This window comes from Cetorhinus maximus, chromosome 5, assembly GCF_964194155.1.
Source record: "Cetorhinus maximus chromosome 5, sCetMax3.hap1.1, whole genome shotgun sequence".
In the NCBI taxonomy this organism is placed as follows: domain Eukaryota; kingdom Metazoa; phylum Chordata; class Chondrichthyes; order Lamniformes; family Cetorhinidae; genus Cetorhinus; species Cetorhinus maximus.
In genome coordinates this window covers 150,566,856-150,584,408 of record NC_135883.1, presented here as the reverse complement: position 1 = coordinate 150,584,408, position 17,553 = coordinate 150,566,856, and the positions used below count along the sequence as shown (strand labels likewise).

General features: G+C 40.1%; 1 protein-coding gene and 1 pseudogene across 1 annotated transcript in view; both read left to right on the top strand.

Moving 5' to 3' along the window:
* Positions 1-17,553, top strand: part of LOC144681021 (serine/threonine-protein phosphatase PP1-beta catalytic subunit) — a 114,081-nt gene that overhangs the window by 33,242 nt on the left and 63,286 nt on the right. The gene's annotated exons all lie outside the window — the stretch shown is intronic.
* Positions 6,592-7,234, top strand: LOC144680374 (ferritin heavy chain pseudogene; annotated as a pseudogene).

Sequence of the window (17,553 nt, the reverse complement as noted above, 5' to 3'; positions counted from 1 at the left end):
GGCATTTTGTTTAACCATGTAGTATTTTCGTTGTATCCAGCTTGGATCCTGTTTGGCACTCGATCTTGACTCCAAGGAAAATACCATAGGCGTTCAATTTAGTTAATTCAGTTTCAAAAATTCTGTTTGCCGTTAGTGCGTATCTGAATTGGCAGTTACCATGGATTCATTAGGTGCTAGTGTGATATCTAGGCTCTTGCACATTTTGAGGACATGTTGGGATTAGAAAAAAACCTGGCAATGTTCGGAATTGGAAATCAAAAGAGAAAGTAATAGAAATATGTAGCTCCATCAGCTTCTGAAAAACAGATTAACCTTTTTGGATAAGATCCTTTGTGAATTCTCATAATCTTGTTGAATGTAAATATAACCAGCTGTGTCTTTGTAGAAAAACAAATAAATCTGTCCTTGGGGCTTCATCTCTCATTACATAAATAGCTTTTACCTGATTTGGCACCTTTCCTTGATGTACCAAATGTAATTGACGATGCCACGCTCCACACTTTCTCTGCTGTTCTGAATCTTATGGCATTAAAATTCTAAAATAAAATAGGTTAAGATTTTTAAGATTTCCATTTTAAATGTATCTGCCAAATTGATCCATCCTGATTCAATAGAATTCCTCCTTGAGGGAGTTCTTATTTTTATTATATACCCCATCATTTAAGAGTTGCAAATTTGAATAAATCCCAAAAGCCTGTAGGTCCTCTGATGCAAAGTAAGTTTCCACCCAAGTCATTTAAAATGGCCAAAGGAATCCTGTTGGAAATAAGATTTATTAATGACCAAAGAACTTGCTTTTTTTTTATCTGTTTATATTATTTAGAATTTGGTGAACATAGTGTCGTTTCTAATCCTGGTTTATTTCAGGGTGAATGGCAGGTTAACATTGTGCTACTTGACGTGTGGTACGAGATACTCCGCAGTTTACCATCTATTTCTGATGCTGAATATTACCTGATCTTACCAGAAATTGTTGGATCTTGCTGTGTCAATTGACTGTTGTATTTCTTATAGTAGTCACTACACTTCCAAAGGACTTCATTTGTTCTAAAGTGCTTTGAGACATCCTGAGGTTGTGAAAGATGCCCTGTAAATTCTTTTTCTGTCCATCCCTCCCTCTCTGAGCTGATGACCTTAGTAAATATCTGTTGTTTCTTTTGTCCATTCCAGAGAATCTACCGATTGTAACCCACTGTAGTTGTCCTTTTTAAATTGATTTCACACAGAAGCTAAGTTAATGTTGTTTACTGTTCTCTTTGTAAATTCAGTGGAAAGACAAGCAGAGGGTGAATGGTTGACAATATGTTCTATGTTTTGAAAACAAAATGATAGGTGATCAGTTATGAATACAAGTGATGAAGCTACACCACACCTGTGTTTGATTGTGGCTTGATCAGTGGAATTGTGCTGGACAGAAACCAGGAGTTTGCGGAGATCAAAGGAGTTGAAGTCTAGCTTTTTGGAACTTTAGCAACAAACAGCTATCTCAAACTTGGGCAATAACTGCTGCATGCAAATAAGAGCCCGAAGTCAGCATAAACTCTAATCTCTATTGAGTCAGCATGTTGAATGAGTAAATAATTGCAACAGCAGATATAACAGCTATTAATAGTCTTGTATTTGTTTCTATTTTGTTTGCTTTCATTTCAATTGGGGTAGCTGAGAGAAATGTTCAAGATTGATTGCTATGATTAGTCAGCAACCTCATTATCATATGTGAATAGCAAAATGGCAAAAGATGAACTTAATGGACCGTGTTCTCATCGAGCAATTCCTATCTTTTATATGAAGATCTGACTTCCCATCATAAAAATTCTGGTGAGTACGTACGCACGCAGATCTCCCCCATACCCAATAAGTCTGTTTAATGTGCAGTGACTGTTTGTGCAGTGGATACAGCAGTCATTTAAGACACATGTTTTGTAACAACATTGCAATAAATGATCAGTTAATTACAGATGGTTCAGAAAGAATGTTGGCCAGTACAAAAGCAGCAATACCTTGCATCCACGTAGTGCCTTTGATGTAGGAAAGTCAATGTCTGGATAAAGAAAATTTAATGATTTTCAAAAAATGCCACAGAAGCCAGTGATGCCCATCTGAAACACTAGATCAGACATTCTTGTTCCTTTCTGTTCTAGCAGTTTTGACAAAGCTGCACTAAAATGTCAGGTTAAGTTTTCAAGCCCTGGAGTGGGTCTTGAACCCATAACTGTCTGACTAAGGTTTTTGCCAAACTAGAAGGAAAGGCTGAACCTCTTTCAGGTGTAGCTGTAGTGAGCATTGACCACAGAAAAATGCTGTGCTGTCCTTTGGCTCTTCGCCCTCACTTCAAACACACAATGTAAGGGATTTAGAAAGATACAGAGATAACGGACTTCAGTTATGAGAAGTTGGAAAAAGTTAGAACTTGTTGTCAGTGGAACAGAAAATGTTAAGAAGTGACCTAATGGAGATTTGCAAGATGATAAGAGATTGACAGAGTAAATAGAGAAAAGTACTCTCTGTGGTGAGTAGGTTGATGAGACTCCTTCAAGACCTGTACCACTTAGAAGGACAAGGTCAGCAGACACGTGGGAACACCACTAATGGGAAGTTTCCTTCCAAGCCACGCACCATCCTGACTTGGAACAATACCTGCCATTCCTTCACTGTCATTAGGGCAAAATCCTGGAACTCCCTTCCTAACAGCACTGTGGATGTACCTATGCCACATGGACTGCAGCAGTTCAAGAAGGCTCATCAGCATCTTCTTGAGGGCAGTTGGGGATGGGCAATGAGTGCTGGCCGTGAAAGAATAATAAAAACTTCGATGAAACCAGATTAATAAGGGAAGCTTCTTTTTTGCTGGGGTCTTGGGGTATTCAAGTAATTTTGAAGAATTATCTGAATGTTACAGGCAGATTTAGTGGCCTATTGTTTATGTTGCTATAGAGAAAAATTTCTGGGTGCAGTTTCACTCCTACTGTTGTTTGAGACCTGCCTCAAATCTTTCACTTCTAGCCATCATGCCTTCCAGAAAAGAAACCACATCGTAAGATATAAGGGCAGGTTGAACCACTCAGCGCATCAGTAGCTGTATAGATATTCAGGTTTCTGCAAGGTCAATCTAACTTTAGCAACAAACAGCTAAACTAAGTGAAATGCATTTGTGCAACTTTAATCCAATTTCTGCTCAGTGAGAGTCCAAACACCTAACTGACCACAATTCCCACTCCAGATACAAGGATGGCTAATGTTAGGAGTGGAAATTTAGTTTTGGTATAATATGCAATTGAGGTTAAAGCATATTGTTGGGTTGAGGTTTTACTCTGGATCATTAGTTGTTTGATCCGGGAGTATTTAACATCGACAGTAGTTTGTAAAAATAAAAGAATGTTTGCTCCACAGCACTACCGTGACCACTTAGAAAAAACAGTTTCCTGGGTTTCAGAGCTACTGCTCTAAAAATTAACTATTTTGCATTCTTAAGCAACTAAATGGATGACACTGCAATTAAATAGTTGCAATGTACTAACCTACTATAGTAACGAGGTGTTAAAAAATTTAATGTCAATTTGGCTGTGCCATAACTTTTGTTTCTGAGTTAGGTTGTAATTTTTAAATTTGATGTCAAAATCTAAAACAACCCAACTTCTAAGGATGACACTTATAATTGAACAAGAGGTTGATTGGCAGATTAACAATTATCATGTAGTTTAAAAGGCTACTTGCTATATTAATTAATAGACTTTCTTTCTGTATCAAGCTTAATGTGCAATTACACATGAAACTCACCAGGATGTTAATCGAGAGATGCTATTTTCGAAAGGCTAATAGCTAGTAACACAAGGTGCTGGCGTGTTGCACATTAATAATGATGTGTGTCATTCAGGCACAATTATTTCTTCAGTGATAAATGGTCCATTCTTTTGCTGTGGAAGGGTTGAGACATTACATAAATGCAAATCCTTCTGGTCACATTACCTTTTATATCATGTATTAATATTATAAAATCCCTCCTTATTCTATTCACTCCACTTGAGTTATGCCTCTTGCCAAATACTTGCAGATATCATAGGTAGTCATAAAAGATTTTGTGAGCCATTTGAAAAGGGGATGTGTAATGGGGAGATAATAAACCCAAAAAGGATTGGGATATGATTCTGCAAATGGCCATTCATGATGAGGGCTTATATGACTTAAAAGTAACTAAATTTGACATACAGGCTGGCTTTTATAAATGTATTGAATTCATAACTGAAGTGAACTGTCCCTCCTTATGACTTCTGGATGTACTGAATGTTAGTATGTACTTGGCAGTGACATTCCCAGTTGGCCATTTATTAAGATTTCACTTCTGTGCCATCAATTATGTTGCAGTCCTTAAATAGATCTGTACTCTTGTCCTATGAGCGCCAGATAGATAAGCGTGCAAAGTCTGTTTGTAGTGATATCAGCTAATGGTAACCTTTCTGATGTAGTGATTCTGTGCTCTGCAGTTCAAATGTTCATTTTAGACGGCAAGTGACTAAGGCTTGAAGTGTGTGTTTGGCAGAAAGCTTGACCATGTAACACCTTATACCAATGTACTCTTGAACTTATTGGCTCTTGACCAAATGCCATGGATTGTAAAAGGTCACCTTTTCCAGAGCATTTTTGTTCTTCAGCAGGATTAGATTGTCACTTATCTAAGTAGAGTTTTGCTGAAGCGCCATGCTGAAGATTTAAATGCGATGCCAATGCAATAATCTAAATTATTCTCTCTTGTCCATCACAAATATGTTGAGTATTGTGCTGCAGGTTTTCCAGAGTCAGAAAGACTGTCCTGTTTATTTTTGAAACTTTGCTTGGTCTGTTGTAGATCGAATTGTTTGGAACGAGTGATATGAGATGGAGCTTGGAAATAAGAGAATTGAAATTGGGAAAGTTGAGTTTGTTGGGCAAGTTGGTGGGAAGATGTTCAATGTGCATTCCAGAATGTTTGTTTTAAAGTGATATGTTATCAAAAGTAAACATTTGAAATTATTTCAAAGCTTTCTGCACACCTCTTCAGTTTGCTTCAAGCCAATTGCATCTGTTGCAAAAAGTAATCAGCTTTCAACTTATAATAAAATCTGTGAACACCAAAATCCATTGTCTCTATGTCGTACAGGATTTTGCCGGGAAAGAGGAGATGCAAGTTTTTTTTAAGTTGAGTGGTATGATTATGTTATGATTATGTGCATAACCCATTTTGCCTTTACACTGAAGAGAATTTCTTCAAATTTGTTGTACTAAAAATTTAAATCTTAGTTAAAACCAACACACCTATTAAAGAATCATGATGGTAAATATTGCATAGTTTTCAGGGAGTAATCAGCTGGGGTAGGCCTGCTCACATTGTGGGTTATCGTTCTTATTTTCCCCTCCTTTCACCTATTTCTTTTTCCTGAATAAATAATGAATTCATAGAATAGTACAGTAGAGAAAGAGGCCATTTGGCCGGTTGAATGTGTGCCGGTCCTTTTGAAGAGCAGTTCAGTTATTCCCACTTTCCACACTTTCGCATAACCCTGCAATTTTTTTTCTTCCCAAGTATTTATCCAGTTTGTTTTTGAAGGTTTCTGTTGAATCTGTATCCACCACTCTTTCGGGTAGTGCCTTCCAAATCCTAACCTCTTATTCTGTAAATTAAAGCATTTACTCACTTCATCTTCAAACAAGAACCAGGCCCAATCCAATAAGTTGAAAGGGGAAATGAAGACTGAAAAAAATAAGACTGCAGAGGGAGAATATGAGAATAGAATGACAGTCAATATAAAGGAATCTGAAAAATCATCTTCTGATATGTAAATAGTAAGCAGGTAGTAAGAGGTGAAGTTAGACCTATTAGGGACATAGGGATATATGCTTTAGAGATGCAGGGCAAGGCTAGAATGCGTAAGTATTTTGTATCAGTGTTTACTAAGGAAGAGGAACCTGACATTGGTAGAAGTGAAGATAGTGTTGGTAATGGGTGGTGAAAATTGAGGGAGTAAATTCTGGAAAGGCTGGTTCTGCTTAGTGGTTAAGTTGCCTGGTCTGGATGGCTTGCACCCAGGTTGCCAAAGGAAGTGGGAGCGGAGATAGCAGAAGGGGTTGCCATAATTTTCCAATCTTCCCTAATGTGGGAAAGGTACTACAAGATTGGAGATTGGAAAATGTGATAGCCTTATTTAAAAAAGGGTGTAAGGGCACTTCTAGTAATTACTGGCCAGTCAGTTTAACATCAGTGGTGGGAAAGATTCCAGAAATGATCAACAGGCACTTGGAGAGGTTTGAGTTAAGTGAGGAGAGCCAGCACAGATTAGTAAAAGGTATTTTTATTTTTGTTTTGGATTTCCAGCGTCTGCAGTTTTTTGCTTTTATCTTAGTAAAAGGCTGATTGTGCTTGACCAATCTAATTGGTCAACAGATGGTTGATGAAGGGAATGCAATGGATGTTATCTAAATGGATTTTAAGAAAGCCTTTGACAAGTACAGCGCTCTAGCTTCAACAATGATTGAACGGAACCTTCATTCCCCAAGTACTTTTTCTGTCCGCCACATACATACAGCATCCTTATATTCTGCTGTATCGTCTCACCATCGCCATGAGCTCCCAGGTCCTACAGAATTACCATCCTGACTGTGAGGCTGCTATCAGCCGCCAGATCAACCTGGAGCTGTACGTGTCTTATGTTTACCTCTCCACGTCCTTCTACTTTGATTAAGATTACATTGCATTGAAGAATTTTGCCAAATTCTTTCTGGAGCAATCTCATGAAGAGCATAAACATGCTGAGAAGCTCATGAAACTACAGAACCAGCGATGAGGGTGCATCTTACTCCAGGATATCAAGAAACCAGATTGTGATGAATGGGGAAGTGGCTTGGATACAATGGTGTGCTCTTTAGAGGTGAAGAAGAGTGTAAACCAGTTGCTTTTAGAATTGCATAAACTGGCTACAGACAGGAATGACCCACATCTCTGTGACTTCCTGGAGACCCACTACTTGGATGGACAGGTCAAGTCTATCAAGCTATTAGGAGACCATATAACCAACCTATGGAGATTGGGCGCTCCTGAAAGTGGAATGGCTAAGTACTTATTTGACAAGCACACCTTGGGTATAGACAGCAGCTGAACACCAGAACTATCTATCCCTTGCTGCGTGACTCTGAAAAGCTCAGGGCATGTTTAACTTATATTTGTAGTCTGTCCAGTTTTCACACCACCCAATTATGTAATTGATTATATCACCATAAATTTGAAAGGGTTTGATTAATCTATATATTGGTGGATTATTGAAATGTACTTGTAGAAAATGTTCTTTGGCTTATTTCCAAATAAAACAACTTGTACAGAAAATAAACAAATAAAAGGCTGATTAACAAAATTGAGGCTCATGGAATAGGAGGGTCAGTGTCAGCTTGGATAAAAAATTTAGCTTACGGACAGAAAACAGTAAGACGTGTTAAATGTTGGTTGTTTTTAAACTTGGAGGATGGTAAACAGTGTGCACCAGACAGCCCCAGGTGTGTCTGTCCTTTTGCATTCCCTTTAAAATAGTGCCTTATTCTTCCTATAAATGTATTGCCTCTCATATGCATTATATTTCATCTGTTATGTGCCTACCCTTTTCACCAGCTTGTCTGTCCTTCAGTCTCTTACTCTGTTCCTCACTGTTGGCTAGAGTTTTTAAAATTTGTTCATGGGATGCAGGCATCGCTGACTAGGCCAGCATTTATTGCCCTTGCTAAGAGGGCATTTTTAAGAGTTAACCACATTGCTGTGGGTCTGGAGTCACATGTAGGCCAGACCAGATGAGGACAGCAGATTTCTTCCCTAAAGGACATTAGTGAACCAGATGGGTTTCTACGACAATCGACAATGGCTTTAACGTCATCATTAGACTTTAGTTCCATATTTATTGAATTCAAATTTCACCATGGTGGGATTTGAACCTGGGCCGCCAAAGCAATGCCCTGGGTCTCTAGATTACCAGTCCAGTGATAATATCATTACGCCACTACCTCCCCCTATAGATGAACACCACTGAAATATTGTCTGTTTTCTAATAGGTGCCTGGGGTGAAAGGCTTTGCAAGAGTAAAGATTTGGAAATTTCTCCATGTAGCTTAGTAAATTTAAATGGAATATCTGTGAAATCTTGCTGGATTTGTTCTTTTGTTTTGTTGGATAGACAACACCTGCTATTAAAATAACTTAGTCAAGGATATAACAGATATCTGCATCAATATTGCAAAATAATAATTACTTAAAAACAGCCACTAATCCCAACTGAGATTGGTTGTTATTCAGTCCTCTTTTTAATCTTTCCACAGCAATTAAGACGGGCAGTATTTTAGAATACATTTTTTGAGTATTTTTATAAAGTATCTTTGTGGGCCGTTAGAAATTGCAATTGAATTCAACAATGACACATCATGTTCACCCTCCTTTGGCGTGGTGTTTTATAATCTCTTTTCCTCCTCTTCTCAGCCACCATTTTGTTTTCCTTCCCTGACTTATGCACCAGCTGTGGCCAGGCTGCAATGGTTAATAATGTGTTTGGCCACTACTGTTTAGAACTGACTGCGAGATGTGCCCGAGTAACTACTTTGCCCGGTTTACATTGTTTTTCCCAGTTGTATTCTCAATTGGGAAAAACAGGAATGTTGAAATCTTTATTTTCTCCTTCTTTCTGGTCAAACCTTTCTTTTTCTTGAAGCAGTGGTTTCATCAACCAGAAAAATGAATTCCAAATGCTTGCACTTGCATTCCAACCTGGCTCTGCAGCATAAATGGTTAATTGAGTGCAGTTCCTTTCTTTTAAATGTGAAGACTAATTTGTAAACTACAGAATATAATTCGGGAAGAGAAAATGTGACGTATTAAGTGGACGTTTTCTCCTTTTATTACGCTCATTGTCACCAAAGCCAAATATTTATTATGTCTGTCTTGTTTCTCACTAATAAATATTATGAGACTGAACTGAAAGGGCACATTTACCTCCCACACTTTCTCTAAAAGTAAACCTTTTTTGGCAACTCTTCAGAATCAATGAATTTAAATCTACTGTCCTGTGTACTGAAATGTATTGAAATAGGCCTGCTTGTCCGTAAGCCATGTCACGAAAAGACTGAGCATTGGTACCTTGTTTATTTGCTATAGCTCCAACTAGTTCTAAACCTGATGAAATATAAATTGAAGTCTGTCTATTTTGTTGCATAGAATTTAGTAACATTGTGTTATGACACAGCAGCTGGTAAAGGCTGAGTTGTTTAAATCCCAGAGAGAAACTTGAACGACTGTCATAACCTTTATTTTCATATGTTTGAGATGTAGCTCTGAATTCAGGAATAAAACTTCCAAGCCCCAAGAGGTTTTTTTATATAAAGCTAAATTAAGCATTTATTAATTTAATAACAAATTAAACACACATACAAAAACAAAAATAGTTGGAAAAACTCAGCAGGTTTGACAGCTTCTGTGGATAGGAAGACAGAGTTAATGTTTCGAGTCAAACACACATACATGTCTACAAATTACTACCATAATAAATTTTAAACAGATCCCCAAATTAATCACTCCCAGGTAAATCTTCACCAAGGCAACAATAACCCATTGACTTTAAACAGACGCCAGACAAAGCACATTTGACCGTACAAATTCAAAATGAGGCTCCTTTGTAATTTGGTTCCTTTGCAGACACAGCTGTAGGCTTACAGGCTGGTTAGATCTTAAATGCCTCTGACTTATACACAAACTCCTTTCTGTTTGTACCTAGCTTCCCCTTTGAATGTAAATTTTCCATTGTATTACTAGGTTTTTAATTTTACTTCTCCTAACAATAGTCCTTTCATTCCACCAATTTTATTAGTAATATAAACACATTGCTTGGCGACTCCCAGCTAGGTGCAAGATTCTACCCCCATTCTTGAATGCTTTATTCAATAAATGCAAATATACACTTTACCTTTTAACTTCCTTACATTTATCTAATTAACATCTCAAACTACTATACATCCAAGTACCCAGACTAGCTGGCTTTAATCCAATTAAGACACACAGTCAAACGCCTAGACTCAGACCTTACTACAATTCCAATTTTAAAATAACTTCCAGTAACATTATAGACAACATCTTTTTATGACACATTTGGAAGATCAGAACGAATTCTGTTTTTTCTCCACATTGCCATCCCCTTTTCATTTCCCTTTCTACATTTTCAACATAATATTTTAACTTGAGATTTCACTTTGAATAGAGTAAGATGGAGTTTGGTTCCTGATAACTTGGACATCTCTTGCACTCTGGAAGAACATTGATTTTATGGCAGTGTGGCATGCCTAGCTTTTGTCAATTAGCTAGAGAAGGATCCATCTAGAGAAACAAAAACAGAAATACCTGGAAAAACTCAGCAGGTCTGGCAGCATCGGTGGAGAAGAGCACAGTTGACATTTCGAGTCCTCATGACCCTTCAACAGAACTAAGTAAAAATCCTATTTTTACTTAGTTCTGTTGAAGGGTCATGAGGACTCGAAATGTCAACTGTGCTCTTCTTCACCGATGCTGCCAGACCTGCTGAGTTTTTCCGGGTGTTTTTGTTTTGGATTTCCAGCATCCGCAGTTCTTTGCTTTTATCCATCTAGAGAAAGATTAACCATCCTCTTTCTAAAATATGGGAGGAAAAGGTGGCTAACCCAGAAGTATTGCATTTTAACAAACATGGGCATTAATATTATTTGCTGCCGTTCTAGAGATGTGTGTGCATGTGTTTTCATATAAATTCCATCAACCAGTTTGGGGATGCAAGGAACGATCTACACAGAATATATGTTTGTAGGACAAATTTGCTACCTGGTCCTGGGGCAAGTTTGGCAAGGCCAGATTTGTTGTGGCACAAGAACTTTCAAATTTCGGGAACTTCCAGTAACTAGTGATGAGATCTAGCTTCATTTCCTCTCCCCTTCCCCATTAGCTCTCCTCCTTCCCTAAAAATGCTGAAGTATACTTCAGGACGGTTCCACAGATATGGTTCCACAGTCTGTGTATCATCCTGTCCCTCGGCTCTCATCTGCTGAGAACAATTGAGGTACTTCAGATCAGCTAAACCAACACTGTGGATGACCTGGCGATCTTGTTCACATGACTTGGATGCATGCTGTGTTTGATAACGAAACTTTGTATAATAACTTTGTAGAATAAAAGAGAGTTATTCTTGATCCCACCTTCCTGCAGGAAGATGGTCAGTTTAGTATCTGTTGTTGAAATTTGTCTCCTTATTCAATTTTTTTAAAAAAGCCTATAGCAAACGTCGGCATGTAATCAGCTGCAAATCTCTCTGCTTGATATTTCAGCTCCAGAATGCATACATTCTAATTGTGGTGTATTCAGGGATCTCTTTCTCCTTCCTTCTCCCTGTGTAGCTTTATCACAATCACAGCTATGCTGAAAACTTGAGTTTTTTTTATTTTATATTTATTCGTTCATGGCCATCCCTAATTGTTCTGAGGGCATTTAAGAGTTAATCACATTGATGTAGACCAGACCAGGTAAGGATGGATTTTTACGACAATTGGCAATGGTTTCATGGTCATTCAGATTTTGAATTCCAGATTTTTTTTATTGATTTCAAATTTGAATTCGAACCCAGGTTCCCAGAGCATTACCCTGGGTCTCTGGAATACTAGTCCAGTGACAATACCACTATGCACTGCCTCCCCTTGTAATAGTGACTGTATTTTATCCTGAATAGTGTTAAAGTTACAAGACTAAATTTAGCATTGTGCTATTTCATAAACACCCCATGGAAGATTATAAGCTTGAAATGGGGCAGATTGCATTGGAAAGGAGATGTTTACCCTGGATCCATTCTATCAAAAGTGCTGCTACAATGATAATAGGACATGATGGGATGGCTTTCCTGGAGAATGTTTCCAAAAGGGCCATGATGAGTACACCCCATTCAAATTTGACCTGCACGTAATACTTCAGATAACAACATTATATCAGCCCTGAGATACAGCACATATCTGTGTTGGTTGATGCATCTGGAGCCTGTATTTAAAACCAGAATTTTATTTCAACTGTGAACAGGAGACTAGAGGCCTTTCCCCATCCTTCATGAACTCTTCTGATTCTTGAGGAAAAGGAAGATTCCAGTTCTTGGAATGTATAGTCACCAGCAGGATGCTATCATTTATACTCACTTTCTGTTTCCCCCAACCACTAAAAACACAATCAGCAGCCAGCACTGTGCTATCTTTGAAAATAAGGAGGCAATAACTTGATTTTATAGATTTGAAACTTCTCGTCATCTGAGTTGCATCATTTTTGTTTCATCCTTCTCCAATTGCCTGTATCCTGCTCAGAGTTAAATTGGACCAGTAGAGTTCCCTTAAATCATCTTCAATATCTTTTTAATAACATTAAATTGTGTTAACTCTTCACTGCTGAGGGAACAGGTAGGCAGGAGGCTTTCTTGTTTTGCACGGGAGGTGTCGCATCACAAGCCAAGGTCACTTAGTGCACATTTTATCTCTTTTTCTCCCTCTCATCCTCATTGCACTCGCCCTCCTCCCCGCCTCGCCCTCGCCCGTCAGGAACTGGCTGGCTTGATGTGTCTACCAGGACAGTCCTGTTTGGGAAGGAGGTAGACCGGGCTGTGTGGGGTTGGGAGACTGAGGTTGGAAGCTGTTCATTACAAGCCCACCGGCTCTCTCAGCTACCTCAACTGCAGCTCCTCACACCCTGCTTCCTGTAAGGACTCCTTCCTGTTTTCCAATTCCACTGCCTCCATCGCATCTGTTCCAGTACTTTTCAAAACGGTGCTCCTGACATGTCATGCTTTTTCTTTAACCAAGGGTTCTCCCCCGCCCACTGTGGTTGCAGGGCCTTCGACTGTGTTCGGCCCATATCCCGCACCTCTGCTCTCACCTCTTCCCCTCCCTCCTAGAACCATGATGAGGTCCGCATTGCCTTCACTTTACACCCTGCCAGCCTCTGTATTCAAAGGATCATCCTCCGCCATTTCCGCCAACTCCAGCATGATGCCACCACCAAACACACCTCCCCCTCGCCGCTGTCAGCATTCCGTAGGGACCGCTACCTCCGTGACATCCTGGTCCACTCCTCCAACACTCCCAACACCTCATTCCCTTCCCGTGGCACCTTCCCATGCAATCGCAGAAGGTGCAACACCTGTCCCTTTATCACCTCCTCAATATCCAAGGCCTCAAACACTCCTTTCAGGTGAACCGACGCTTCACTTGCACCTCCTTCAATTTGGTCTACTGCATTCGCTGCTCCCAATGTGGTCTCCTCTACATTGGGGAGACTAAACGCAGACTGGATGACTGCTTTGTGGAACACCTTCGCACAGTCTGTAAGCATGACCCAGACCTTCCTGTTGCTTGCCATTTCAACACATCATCATGCTTTCATGCTCACATGTCCACCCTTGGCCTGTTCCAGTGAAGTCCAACACAAACTGAAGGAACAGCACTTCATCTTCCAATTAGGCACTTTACAGCCTTCCAGACTTAACATAGAGTTCAACATCATCAGCGCATGAACTTTCTCCTCCATTTTTATCCATTTAAAATTTTTTATTTTTTTAATATATTAAAATGTATTTTTTTATCCTTTTGCTCCCCTCCGCATGCACTCACATGCATACACGCACGCACACACCTGCATCCACCCACACACCTGTCACTTGCATTTGTTTTGTTTTCACAGATTGCTGACCATTGTCCTGCTGTTAACACCTTCTGCTATCTTACCTTTATGCTACTATCAGCACCTCCTTTAGTCTTTACCACCATTAACGCTCCCTTTGTCCTGTGTCCATGACATTTTCTCTCCTGAGCTCCCAACTATTTCTACTTTGCTCCATCTGCTCCACCCCTTCTTAAATGGTATAAAAGCTATCAAATTTCTACTTCTCTTTAGCTGTGAAGAAGAGTTAACACTCTCCATATATGCTGCCAGACCTGCTGAGTTTTTCTAGCATTTTCTGTCTTTATTTCAGATTTCCAGCATCCGCGGTATTTTGCTTTTACCCAAATTGTTTCTGCTGTCCCCCTGGGAGTCTCCTGCCCTGACCAAGTTGCAACTAGAGCAGTTGCTTCATGAGTTTGGTGTCAGGCATACAAACAACATGTTCTGCCATGTGGAGCTGGTTTTGAGTGATTAGTGTCTTGATGCTGGGCAAGTTGGCTTGTGGGAGGATGCTGCTGTTTGACTGCTGCCTTGCCACCTGATTTGGGGAATCTTGTGAAGGCACTGCTGGTGGTACTTTCTAGTGCTTTGAAGTAGTCACTGGTTTTTGTGCGTTTCCTTACAACAGTTTTCTGCACGGCAGTGACTAATTAATATCAGCCAGGACATTGGAGAAAGAGCTTCTGCTCTTCTCTGCATAATATTATGGGATCTTAACATGTCAAGTGTGATTTAACACCCCTTCTGCTCAGTGACGTACAGAATTAACAGCCCTGATTATCTGCTGAAGTTTCAAGACTTCAACCCACACCTTTGACTCGGGCAAGAGTGCTACCACTAAGCCAAATGAACACTTAGTTGTGAAGTTATCTACATGCAATAAAATAGTATTGCCAACATGGCATTTAGTTACAGTTTACATCAGACCTCTAAAATAAAACCCCTTGATGCAACCTGGGTGCGTTATATGAATTATTGACCTCTAAAAGAGAAAGCATCCTCTCCTGATTTTCTTGGATTTGTCATCACAGTGAATGAAGACATGATAGGATTTCTGCTCTGTTTTTGTTCAAATATTATGGGAACTGTGCTTGAAGAGTCCTGAAGTTTGTATTTGACCAACAGCTTCACACAATGCTAACTCAATCATCCTGTAAACTTTTCAAGTAAAACACAATGCAATATTATTTGAGAACCAAAATAAAGTATCTGCAGAAAATGAACTGATTGAGAAAAATAACCCTTCGCTGACCAAATTCTTTTCAAAAAATCACTTGTGTCTCCTTAAAATGGATCTTGCTTGTGTGGTTTCTGAACATACCATTTAGCTTTCTTCTTTCCCTACATGGTATACACCATTTCCTACAGGGGATAGAAAGTTTTGGAGTGACTTCTTCCCCCTCCCCACCCCCCAAAGTAATTCCCGACTTTTAAAGAAAACACAAAATTCACAAAATGTATTTGACTGTAAGTGATTGATAAATATTTCTGTTGGCGTGCAGAGCATTAAGGTCTCGTTCACTTCTAGATCACTTCATTGATGCCACTGACAGAGGACTGCTCTGGACATCCCAGAGTGGCATCATTGGGGATGATTTGAAATCAGCTCTTGGACTCTTCAGAAGCCGCCTTGTCCCAGAAATGCTTGTAGCAAGTGTTGGTCCTCTGCTTAGTTTGAAGTTGAGCTTCCAGTATTTTGTAATGGAGATGCTCTGGGAAGCTACCTGTTTATTTGCTGATGTGGTCTGTGGGGATGATTGTTGATTTTTTTCTTTAAAAACAAGGGAATGCTAACGACAAAAATAATTTCCCCATGACTTTTACTCTCAAAAATTATTCCAAGGCTTTTGCTAATTCTACAACATCCTTGGGTTTACCATTGACCAGAAACTGAACTGGACTAGCCATTAAATACTGTGGCTACAAGAGCAGGTCAGAGGCTAGGAATCCTGCAACGAATAACTTGCCTCCTGATTCTCCAAAGCCTGTCCACCATCTACAAGGTACAAGCCAGGAGTGTGATGGAATACTCTCCACTTGCCTGGATGAGTGTAGCTCCAACAATGCTCAAGAAGCTTGACACCATCCGGGACAAAGCCCGCTTGATTGGCGCCCCATCCACCGCCTTCAACATCCGCTCCCTCCACCACCGATGTACAGTGGCAGCAGTGTGTACCACCTACAAGATGCACTACAGCAACTCGCAAAGGTTCCTTCGACAGCACCTTCCAAACCCGCAAACTCTACAACCTAGAAGGGCAAGGGCAGCAGATGCATGAGAACGCCACCATCTGGAAGTTCCCCTCCAAGCCACTCACCATCCCAAGTTGTAAAAATATTGCAGTTCCTTCACTTGCTGGATCAAATTTCTGCAACACCTTCCCTAACAGCACTGTGGGTGTACCCACATCACGTGAACTGTAGTGGTTCAAGAAGGCAGCTCACCACCACCCTCTCAAGGGAAATTAGGAATGGGCAATAAATGCTGGCCTAGCGTATCCCATGAAGGAATTAAAAAACACGGGTACACCTGTACCTCGGGTGGTATTCTTCCTTTCCTTGCTCCCTGGTCTGTGCTTTTTGTCATCCTTAATGCATGAGTATCTGGAATTTTTGTAGGATTTTTAAAAGGCAATATTGTTAAAAGATGGGCACTGCAGTAAATTTAACTTACCTACCAGACTCTTCACTTCACTTCTCCTTTGGCTGTAGGGCAGATGTGAGCCGAGACACCAAAAATAAAGGGTAAAAGGAGAACATGATCCCAGATAGCTACATCTACAGTTAATTGTCTGCATCTTGATGAACTGCAGCTTCGAATTGTTGAACTTGAGTTCGAGGTGCGGGGTACCAGGCAAGGGGAAGTTACTTGGAAAGTTTGACCCAGGAAACAATCCTTCGGGATAGGTAGTGGTCAGGCAACAAGTCAGGTTGGTGAAGAGCTGATTCCTGGGATGGGGGTTTTGTTTTCTGAGGAAAGGTTGACAGCTACCATCTAGGACAAGGTCAGCAGACACATGGGAACACCACCACCTGAAAGTTCCCCTCCATGTCACTCACCGTCCTGATTTGGAAATATGTCGTCATTCCTTCACTGTCGCCTAGTCAAAATCCTGGAATGCCCTCCCTAACAGCACTGTGGGTGTGCCTACACCACAGTGACTGAAGCAGTTTAAGAAGGAAGCCTTCCACCACCATCTTCTCAAGTGCAATTATGGATGGGCAATAAATGCTGGCCTAGTCAGCGAAGCCCACATCCCGTAGAAGGAATTTTTAAAAAAAAGTTGGGCCTATACTCATTGGAGTTTAGAAGAATGAGAGGTGATCTTATTGAAATATAAGATTCTGAGGGGGTTTGACAGGGTTGGTGCTAAGAGGATGTTTCCCCTCATGGGGGAATCTAGAATGAGGGGGCACGGTTTCAAAATAAGGGGTCTTCCATTTAAGACGGAGATGAGAAGGTTTTTTTTTTGCGGGTCATTAGTGTTGGGAATTCTTTTACCCAGAGAGCAATGGCCACGTCATTGAGTTAGACAGATTTTAGATTAACAAGGGAGTTGAGGGTTAAGGCCAGATCAGCCATGATCTTATTGAATGGAGGAGCAGGCTCGAGGGGCCAAATGGTCACCGCCTATTTCTGTGTGCGGTGCTGGAGTAGCTTCAGCCTTTGTCCATATTCAATAGGAATAAAGTTCTTGCTGTTGTGTTGCTCAAGGTGGATGAGCAAACTGTTCATGGCATCAGAGAGCTGTAAGTGCTCAGTCGTTGAATATATTCAAGTCTAAGATTGATAGATTTTTGAATATTAAAATCATGGGTGTAGGGGTAATCTGGGAAGGT